Below are 10030 nucleotides of genomic sequence, written 5' to 3' on the forward strand. Positions count from 1 at the left end.
TTTTTTTATTATAATGTACATGTTTGAAGTGAAGGAAGGTTGCTCACGCGTTTAAATTTTCTTAATGGGAGTAACGAGATGAATGTAGAGAGATGTTGTGATAGGGGACCTCAGACCCGTGGTGTGGTCCTCTTGTACAATGTGGGAAATAAGGGACGCTTCCAGTGTGCCTGATGGCTATGTGTGCTGCAAGTGTGTCCATCTGCAGTTACTGGGAAACTGCTTTTCAGACCTGGAGCTGTGAGTGGACTCACTGTGGAGCGTCTGAGAATGTTATGGACAGCACGTTTAGTGAGTTAGTCACACTGCAGGTGAGGGCTACACAGGCAGAAAGGGAATGTATTACCATCAGATCAAGTAAGAGGCTCAGGAAGGGGGTGCAGGAGTCCCCAGTGGTCATCCCCTTCTCATACAGATACTGTATCCCGCTTGGGATTCTGTAAGGGTGGGAATGGGTGGGGTGGCTTCTCGGGAAATCAGCACCAGCCAGGGTCATGCCACCACAGAGAGCTACGCTGCACAGAGCGGGAGGAAAGAGAGGAAACACGGCTATAGTGACAGGAGATTCAATGCTCAGGGTTAGGGCAGGCACTGCTGTGACCACAGACATGAATCCAGGATGGTATGTTACCTCCATAAAGCTAGGATCCGCGATATCATGGAGCGGCTGCAGGACTTTCTGGAGCTGGAGTTAAACAGCCCGTGGTGGTGGAACACACAGATACCAACAACATCGCTAAACAGAGGGATGAGGGCCTGAAAGCTAGATATAGGGAGAGCAGAGATGCATTAAAATGTAGCTCCTGAAATGTAATAAGGTCAGACTTACTCCCAGTGCCATGTGCTCGTTTAGAGCAGGAATAAGAGGGTAGATCAGCTGGATGTGTGGCTGGGGAAATGGTGTACCAGAGAAAGGTTTAGATTCTTCAGGCACTGGGACTGTTTCTGGGTGGGTCCTATACCAGCCTGACCGGTTACCCCTGGGCAGAGCTGAGACAAATCTGATGGGGGCTTTTGCAGTTCCATTGGTGAGGTTTTAACTAGTCTGGCAGGGGGTTTGGAAATCAAGTGTCGGCTTAGATGGGTCAGATTTGGGTCAGGGAATGGGAGGTAGAATATTAGTGATGTAGTCAGCAGCTCAGAAAGCCAAAGAAAAGGAGGATTAAACGAGATTGAGTCCCTCTTCAGCCATCAGTCCTGCCATCTCAGAAATGTGAGTCAACAAAATATGGAGCTGTATACATGTCTATGACTCTATGTGCTTCAGCAAAATGGTGGAAATCTGCAATAAGAACATAAATTGCTGGACATCCTCAGCAAGTCTGTCAGCATCTGAAATGGTGACAGATGCAGGAAACATCGCAGCCTTGAAGAAGTGTTTAGATGATCACACCAAGATGTTACACGGAGTGCCAGAACGTGGGACTAGAATAAATAGACGCTTGATGACCAGCATGGATACGATGGGGCTGGAAAGTTGATGTTTCGGGTCAGGACTAGTCATCCGGACTGACAAACTGTCCTGACCCAAAACATCAACTTTCCTGCCCCTCTGATGCTGCCTGACCTGCTGCACTTCCCCAGATCCACATTGTATAAACTCTGACTTCCAGCATCTGCAGCCCTTAACTATCTACACATCCCAGGACTCAGGCTGGTGACCTTCCTTTACTCAATCTCAATAACCAGGATAGCTCCCCTTGGGAAAGGGGAACAAAGGTGCACGCAGTACTCCAGGTGTGGTCTCACCAAGGCCCTTCCAGAAAGGGATCCCTGCTCCTGTACTTGAATCCTCTCACTAGGAAGGTCACACATCATTTACATTCTCCACTGCTTCCCACTCCTGCCTGCTTCTGAAAAGAGGGAATCTCAGAGAAACACGGAATAAAATGGGGTCAGAATCTCTGGTCTTAAACTGTTGAACACAATGCCCCCATCTTCTCCATATTGGTCATCAAGCGCACATGCCTGGTGTAATCATCTGAACACTTCTTCAAGGCTGCAATGTTTCCTGCATCTGTCACCATTTCAGATGCTGCCAGACCTGCTGAGGATCTCCAGCACTTTTTGTTTTCTCTGTTGTAGAGTACTGAAAGGGGGGATTTGTAGTTGAGAAATTCACAGTGAATTTCATGTTCAGTTTTGATATTTACTGGATCCGTGCCGATCTGGATATCATTGGCCTTTTCGTCTGGATGGAAAGGTGTGCATTCTGCCCGTGAACGAATATTTCAAATGTCAGCGTGACTGGAAAAAGTACTGAGACAGCGAAGTCCGTGTTAGCGTGGGGACTGTGGAGAGAGATTTCATTTGGTTTTTGAAAGTTTAAAAAATCATGGCACATTTCCCAGGAACAGTTAAGCCCCAGATTGGTTTTGTATGAGGGCAATTTACCATGAAACCAGAAAGACAAAAGGATTCCTGCATCATGGAAAAAGCTGTGAAAATGGAATTGTTGTAACGGAGTGAATTATCGATCATGGATAGTAATCCATTGGTGTTGTCACGTCGGTTCCAGTGCCGTGGGGAAACACGGGAAATGTGATGGATGCAGTGTAGGTTTCAGTCATTAAACTGGAAAGGTGCAGAAGAAATTTACAAGGATGATGCCAGGTCTCAGGGGTCTGAGTTATAGGGAGAGGTTAGACAAGTGAGGGCTTTTTTGTTTATAGTTGAAACTTTATTGCTGGAACAGCACAGCAGGTCAGGCAGCATCCAGGGAACAGGAGATTCGACGTTTCGGGCACAGGCCCTTCTTCAGGAAGAAGGGCCTGTGCCCGAAACGTCGAATCTCCTGTTCCCTGGATGCTGCCTGACCTGCTGTGCTGTTCCAGCAATAAAGTTTCAACTTTGATCTCCAGCATCTGCAGACCTCACTTTCTCCTTTTTTGTTTATCGCAGAGGAAACTGAGGGGGAATATATTAAAGAAGTGTATAAGATCATGAGAGGTCTGGGTAATATGAATGCACTCAGTCTTTTTCCCAGGGAACTAAGGACTGGAGGGTATCAGTTTAAGGTTAGAGGAGAAAGACTAAAAGGGAACCTGAGGGGCAACTGTTCTCCACAGAGGGTGGTATGTATATGGACTGAGCTGCCAGTGGAAGTGGTTGAGGCGGGTCTGTTAACAACATCTAAAGGGCATTTGGACAAATACATGGATAGGAAAGTTTCAGAAGCAGATGAGTCAAGTGCATGGTAATGGGGTTAGCATGGATGGACATTCTGATCGGCATGGGCCAGTTTAGGCCAAAGGGCCTGTCTCTGCTGTAGGATTCTATGATTAAGTCCATTTGCTATTTCTCCCCCTAACTCTGTTGGTATCTTGGGATGTATTCCATCAGGGCAAAGAGACTTGTCTACCTTTAGCTCCATTAGCTTGCCCAGCTCTAACTCTTTCATGATAACTGTTGTTTCTAGGTCCTCACCTTCCTCAGTCTCCTTATCAATTACTGGCATGGTCTTCATATCCTCCACTGAAGACTAACTGCTGTGTACCCATATTCCTGAACCCTGCTGGATAGGAATAGCTAGGCACAGAACTCTGAGAGCTCTTCTTTGAGTCTTTATTGATGAGACATGGCAGTTACCTGGATAGTGTACATGCAAAACACCTCCAGGCAGCATCAGGTAACTCCCCGCCTGTCCGATGTGCCGCTCCCATTCTTATACCTTTGTGGTTTGGGACTTTGAATAGAAACTGTCTCTCAGTATTATCTCCATGGCAACGGCAGTTTGAAAGTCTAGTTCAGTTCAGCATTTTGTGGTTAAACCACACACCCCTCCCCCACGCCCCTTTGGCTGCCTCAAGTGCCTGACAGGTGCTTTAGTTTCAGTGGGGCTGTCTATCAGGATTCTGATGTGGAGGAGCCAGTGGTGGGTTGGACAAAGTTTAAAAACCACACAACACCAGGTTATAGTCCAACAGGATTATTTGGAAGTACAAGCTTTTGGAGTGTGCTGTGATTTGTAACTTGATCAGGATTATCTCTATGGTAACAGTTAAGTGCTTCAACAATTACAGAGGCCATATGTTCCCCACACAATAGGTTCCCCTCTAACAGTGTAAACTGCTATTCTGGCCCAGGGGATAGCTACTCATCACTTTTCTCCCCCAATCCCATCTCGCTTTCTGTTGATCTTTAAAGTTTTTCTAATCTCCTTGGTCTTTGGCAATTTGTATGCATTCTATTTCAGTTTGATAGACTCTCTTATTTCCTAGGAGAAATTGAGGTCTGCAGACGCTGGAGATCAAAGCTGAAACTTTATTGCTGGAACAGCACAGCAGGTCAGGCAGCATCTAGGGAACAGAAGATTCGACGTTTCGGGCACATGCCCTTCTTCAGGAATGAGCAGAGAGTGTTCAGGAGGAGAAGATAAAAGGTAGGGAGGAGGGACTTGGAGGAGGGGCGTTGGAAATGTGATAGGTGGAAAGAGGTCAAGGTGAAGGTGATAGGTCGGAGTAGGGTGGAGGCGGAGAGGTCAAGAAGAAGACTGCAGGTCAGGAAGGCGGTGCCGGGCTGGAGGGATTCGGCTGAGACAAGGTGGGGGGAGGGGGGATGAAGAAACTGGTGAAGTCCAAGTTCATCCCCTGTGGTTGGAGGGTTCCCAGTCGGAAGATAAGACGCTCCTCCTCCGACCGTCGCGTTGTTGTGGTTTGGCGGTGGATGAGTCCAATGACCTGCATATCCTCGGTGGAGTGGGAGGGGGAGTTGAAATGCTGTGCTACAGGGTGATTGGGTTGGTTCGTCCGGGTGGCCCAGAGGTGCTCTCTGAATCGCTCCGCCATGGCAGATTATTCCTTTTCCTACAGTCCTTCCTTTTCCCTGATATATACTTTTGCTGAGCACTTCAAAAAGTTGCTTTGATATTCCCCCACTGTCCGTCAACTTTCCCACCATAAAGTCTTTGTTTCCAGTCTACATTAGCCAACTCCTGCCTCATCCTATTGTAGTCTCCTTTTGTTTAACCACTTGGGAGTGGATCTAATCTTCCAGCTTTCCATCTATGTTCGAAGTTCAGCCAGACTTATCAGAAGTCTTTTATCAGATTACGAGGTGAGGCGATGTTTCCTGGGTGTTTTGGTTTTCATTATCAGTGACCTTGGCTTTGTAATAAAGTACAGAATAGATATTCACAACAGCGTACACTGGACGCTGCGAATGTACGACGCAATCTAAAACCATAAATCACTGTCTCCCCTCAGTTTAAAATTGCAAAATCATTATCTCCTACATACTTCCTCACTATCTAAGCTTGGAATGCTAATCCACCTGACTATCTGTCATTTTCTGAAAATCTCCTTTGGTGAATGTGGTGAGTTTTGGATTCAGCATTCCAGTTATTACCGTAAGAAGGTGAGCACTGGGCACAGGAGAACCAGCCCCACTATTTAATATGGTGATGATTGAGCTCACATCGGTCTCAGCTGGGTTTTCCCACCTGCTCTCTCTCGCCCTTCATCTCATTCAAATTCAACATCTGTATCTCTTCATTACATTGGCTCATTGTCCTGGCATCCACCGCATTTTCTATCAAGAATTCCACAGATTCACAACACATCGAGACAAGTACATTCTTCCTCATGAGAATAGAATAGAGTCCCTGTAGTGCAGAAACAGGGTATTCATCCATCGAGTCCACACCAACCCTATGATGAACATCCAATTCAGACCCACTCATTCCCTGTAACATTGCATTTCCCATGGCTAATTGTCTAACCGGCACATGAATGGACACTGTCAGCAATTTAGCATGGGCAATCCACCTAACCTGCACATCTTTGGACTGTGAGAGGAAACTGGAGAACTGCACGAAACCATGCAAACATGGGGAGAATGTATAAACTCCACATAGTCGCCTAAGGTCCCTGACGCTATGAGGCAGCAGTGCTAGCCACTGAGCCACCTCTGCTTAAAACCAACTGCGCCTTATTAACCTCCCTATCCCACACTTTTCATTCATGTTCCAGAGACAGGGCTCCAGTGCCTGCATGAGGAGTGCAACTCGCAAATTCCGAGGCAGGGACCAAACGTCTGTGGGGAAACCTGGCACTGCACAAGTACAGAATGTGGATGAGTTTTGGAGCATGTGCTTTGGGGTAACTAGTGGAAAGTATTTCACACTTTGATTGTCTGGAGTAGGAACTTATTTGCTTGTAGTATTGATTTGTTGGAGGGTCAAAGTGTCAGCAAACCCACATGGGACCAAGGTCCATCCCCAACTCGTCATAACACTGGAATCGACCAATAAGAAACAAAGAAGGATCTGACCCATTCTGCAAGACTGAAGGTTCCTCTTCTGTCCAGGATCTTCCACCTCCCTTTCTGTTTCCTTTGGTTTCATTCTGCTGTTACATTATTGACTTGCAGCAACTGAGGGAAAGGAAGTGAACCCAGAAAGGGTGCAGAGTCTAACCAGGGACGTAAAGTGGTGGCATAGACCTATTTATCAACAACTCCATGAGAATGGGGAGGGTGTACATTAGGGGGTAGCAGAGTCAGAATGGTGGGAGAAAGTAAGTGGGCTGGAGGGTTTCAGCTTTGGGGGAAGAAAGGGGAAAAAGATATTCCAGAGAAACTAGAATTGTCTGCTCTGAATTTCTAATCTGTGCATATTTCTTTATACAGGGTGCTAGATGCTGATGGTTTGCAGACTGAAATCTCAACATCATTTGCCGATCGTGATAAAGTTAACCAGAATTTGAAGAACCAAAGATGGAGAATCACTCGGCCAAAATCCTGCAACACTCTCCCTCCCAGCATTGTCGGTCTATCTGCACCAAATGCACTGTGAATGATACAAGACAGCAGCTCACTACCATCTTCTCAAGGATAACGAGAGATGGGGAATAAATGCTGGCTGAGCCAGTGATGCCCATATCCTGGAAATGGTTTCTATCTCTAGTTGCTGAATCCTGGTTGATGTTTCTGCAGGATGATGAGGGACGCTGAGTGCATCCTCCAGTAGGCAGCACCATCACATTACCCCTGCCTACACCCACACAGTAACACCGCAACGTCACTGGAACAAAAGGCAGTGAAGCCAAAGGAGGACTTAGATATAGTTCTTTGAGGTAAAGTAGTGAAAGGGGATTGGAACACAGCAGGAACAGGAGACTGCGCTGCATGGTCAGCTGTTTTCCCTTGAATGGTGGAGCAGGATTGAAAGGCCGAATGGCCTCCTGCTGCTATCTCCCAGGTATGTATATAGCCTTGGAGCCCGGGTAGGAAGAAGTGGGCAGGGATTCTCCAGGAGATTGCACCTCCACATCAGTTTTCAGTGAGGGACGGTTTGATGGATTTTATTTAACATTTGTCTTTAACACCTGGTTTGTGAATTTTTGGTTTTAAAGTATTGTAGCTATTTATTCCACAATAAATAAAACTAAAAGAAAAAAAAATGAAACTATCTGAATATAACAGTTTTTTAAAATTTCAAACGCCCTGTAAAACAAAATCCTGTCTATTCCCGGACACCATCACTTTCCAGTTACTCAAACTCCAGGGAAATAGTCCTCCCTGTCTGAACCTTTGGTTTGATTTAACTGTTTTTCAGTTCTCCTTCTGTGAGCTGTGAAGCGTTCTTTTTCCCCCATTTCTCCTACCCAGAAGTGTTATCACACACAGCTGAGCAAACTTCTCACGTTCATCATTACGCCATTTTGGGTTTTGTTAATATATAATCACCAGCAGGAAACCACCCGTGTAACCAATTGAATATTTACAAACAAAGCCCATTACAGGCAAAGCAAACCATAACAAAAGACAGAGTCGGAAGGGACCAAATCAAAGTAGAGTTGGGGTGAGGGGACAGCAGTGGAGATAAAGCACGGTATCCCCTGCGATGCCAACCTCTATCTAAAGGCATCGAGAGCATTGATACATACCAGATGCTCCTTCTTCAAGGACACCCTGCTTTCTCCTCAATCATAGAATAGAATCCCAACAGTGTGGCAGGAGAGCATTGGCCCATCAAACCCCACCAACCATCCAAAGAGCATCCCACCTGGAGCACTCCATCCCTGTAACACTGCATTTCCCGTGGCTGATCCACCGAGTCTGCACATTCCTGGACATTGTGGACAATTTAGCACGACTGATCCACCTAACCCACAAATATTTGAACTGTGGGAGGACACCAGAGCACCTGGAGGGGGCCCACACAATCATAGGGGAATGTGCAAACTCCACACAGGCTGTTGACCAAAGCTGGACTCCAACCTTGTACCTGGTGCTGTGAAGCAGTAGTGCTATAATCCCAAGTTATAGAACATAGAAGAATACAGTGCAGTACAGGCCCTTTGGCCCTCGATGTTGCACCGATCCAAGCCCACCTAACCTACACCAGCCCACTATCCTCCATATGCCTATCCAATGCCCGCTTAAATGCCCATAAAGAGGGAGAGTCCACCACTGCTACTGGCAGGGCATTCCATGAACTCACGACTCGCTGAGTAAAGAACCTACCCCTAACATCTGTCCTATACCTACCCCCCCCTTAATTTAAAGCTATGCCCCCTCGTAATAGCTGACTCCATACGTGGAAAAAGGTTCTCACGGTCAACCCTATCTAAACCCCTAATCATCTTGTACACCTCTATCAAGTCACCCCAAACCTTCTTTTCTCCAATGAAAACAATCCCAAGTGCCTCAGCCTCATACGATCTTCCTACAATACCAGGCAACATTCTGGAAAACCTCCTCTGCACCCATTCCAGTGCCTCCACATCCTTCCTATAGTATGGCGACCAAAACTGCACACAATACTCCAGGTGCGGCCGCACCAGAGTCTGATACAATTACAACATGACCTCAGGACTCCGTAACTCAATTCCTCTACCAATAAAAGCCAGTACGCCATATGCCTTCACCGCACTATTTACCTGGGTGGCAACTTTCAAAGATCTGTGTACATGGACACCAAGATCCCTCTGCTCATCCACACTACCAAGTATCCGACCATTAGCCCAGTACCCCATCTTTTTATTACTCATACCAAAGTGAATCACCTCACAATTAGCTACATTGAAGTCCATTTGCCACTTTCTGCCCAGTTCTGCAGCTTATCTATATCCCGCTGTAACCTGTCACATCCTTCCTCACTGTCAACAACTCCTCCGACTTTCGTATCATCCGCAAACTTGCTCACCCAACCTTCGAACCCCTCCTCCAGGTCATTTATAAAAATGACAAACAGCAATGGTCCCAAAACAGATCCTTGCGGAACACCACTAGTAACGGCACTCCAAGATGAACCTTTACCATCAACTACTACCCTCTGTCTTCTTCCAGCCAGCCAATTCCTACTCCCAACCTCCAACTCACCCTCAATGCCATGCCTCCATATTTCTTGAAGTAGCCTTCCATGGGGAACCTTATCAAACCCCTTACTAAAATCCATAAACACCACATCTACCGCTTTCCCCTCGTCCACCCCCTTTCACCTTCTCAAAGAATTCAATAAGGTTTGAGAGGCATGACCTGCCCTTCACAAAACCATGCTGGCTATCCTTGATCACAATATTCCTATCCAGATGTTCATATATCCTATCCCTTACAATTCTCTCTAAGACTTTGCCCACAACAGAAGTGAGACTCACTGGCCAATAGTTACTAGGGTTATCCCTACTCCCCTTTTTGAACAAGGGAACCACATTTGCTAGCCTCCAGTCTTCTGGCACTACTCCTGAGGACAACGAGGACATAAAAATCAAGGCCAATGGCTCTGCAATCTCCTCCCTTGCTTCCCAGAGGATCCTAGAATAAATGCCATCAGGCCCAGGGGACTTATCTATTTTCACCCTTTCCAGAATTTCCAACACCTCTTCCCTACATACCTCAAAGCCATTCATTCCACTGAATTGTGACTCAGTATTCACATCGGCAACAATGTCCTGTTCCTGAGTGAATACTGACGAAAAGTATTCATTCAGTGTCTCCCCAATCTCTTCAGCCTCCACACGCAACTTTCCACTACTATCCTTGACTGGACCTATTCCTACCCTAGTCTTTCTTTTATTCCTAACATACC

At 46.4% G+C, this 10030-nt stretch overlaps 1 long non-coding RNA gene across 3 annotated transcripts in view; it reads left to right on the forward strand.

The window, feature by feature from the left end:
• Positions 1-7389, forward strand: part of LOC148138486 (uncharacterized) — a 55415-nt gene extending 48026 nt beyond the window's left edge. For all 3 annotated transcript variants that reach the window (XR_015753930.1, XR_015753929.1, XR_015753927.1), the window contains one exon: positions 6628-7389. This is a non-coding gene — a long non-coding RNA (uncharacterized LOC148138486). The remainder of the gene's footprint in view (positions 1-6627) is intronic.
• The last annotated feature ends 2641 nt before the right edge of the window (positions 7390-10030 follow it).

Source organism: Chiloscyllium plagiosum, unplaced genomic scaffold, assembly GCF_037043375.1.
Source record: "Chiloscyllium plagiosum isolate Xiang-an unplaced genomic scaffold, Cpla_swu_hap1 HiC_scaffold_40, whole genome shotgun sequence".
Taxonomy (NCBI): Eukaryota; Metazoa; Chordata; class Chondrichthyes; order Orectolobiformes; family Hemiscylliidae; genus Chiloscyllium; species Chiloscyllium plagiosum.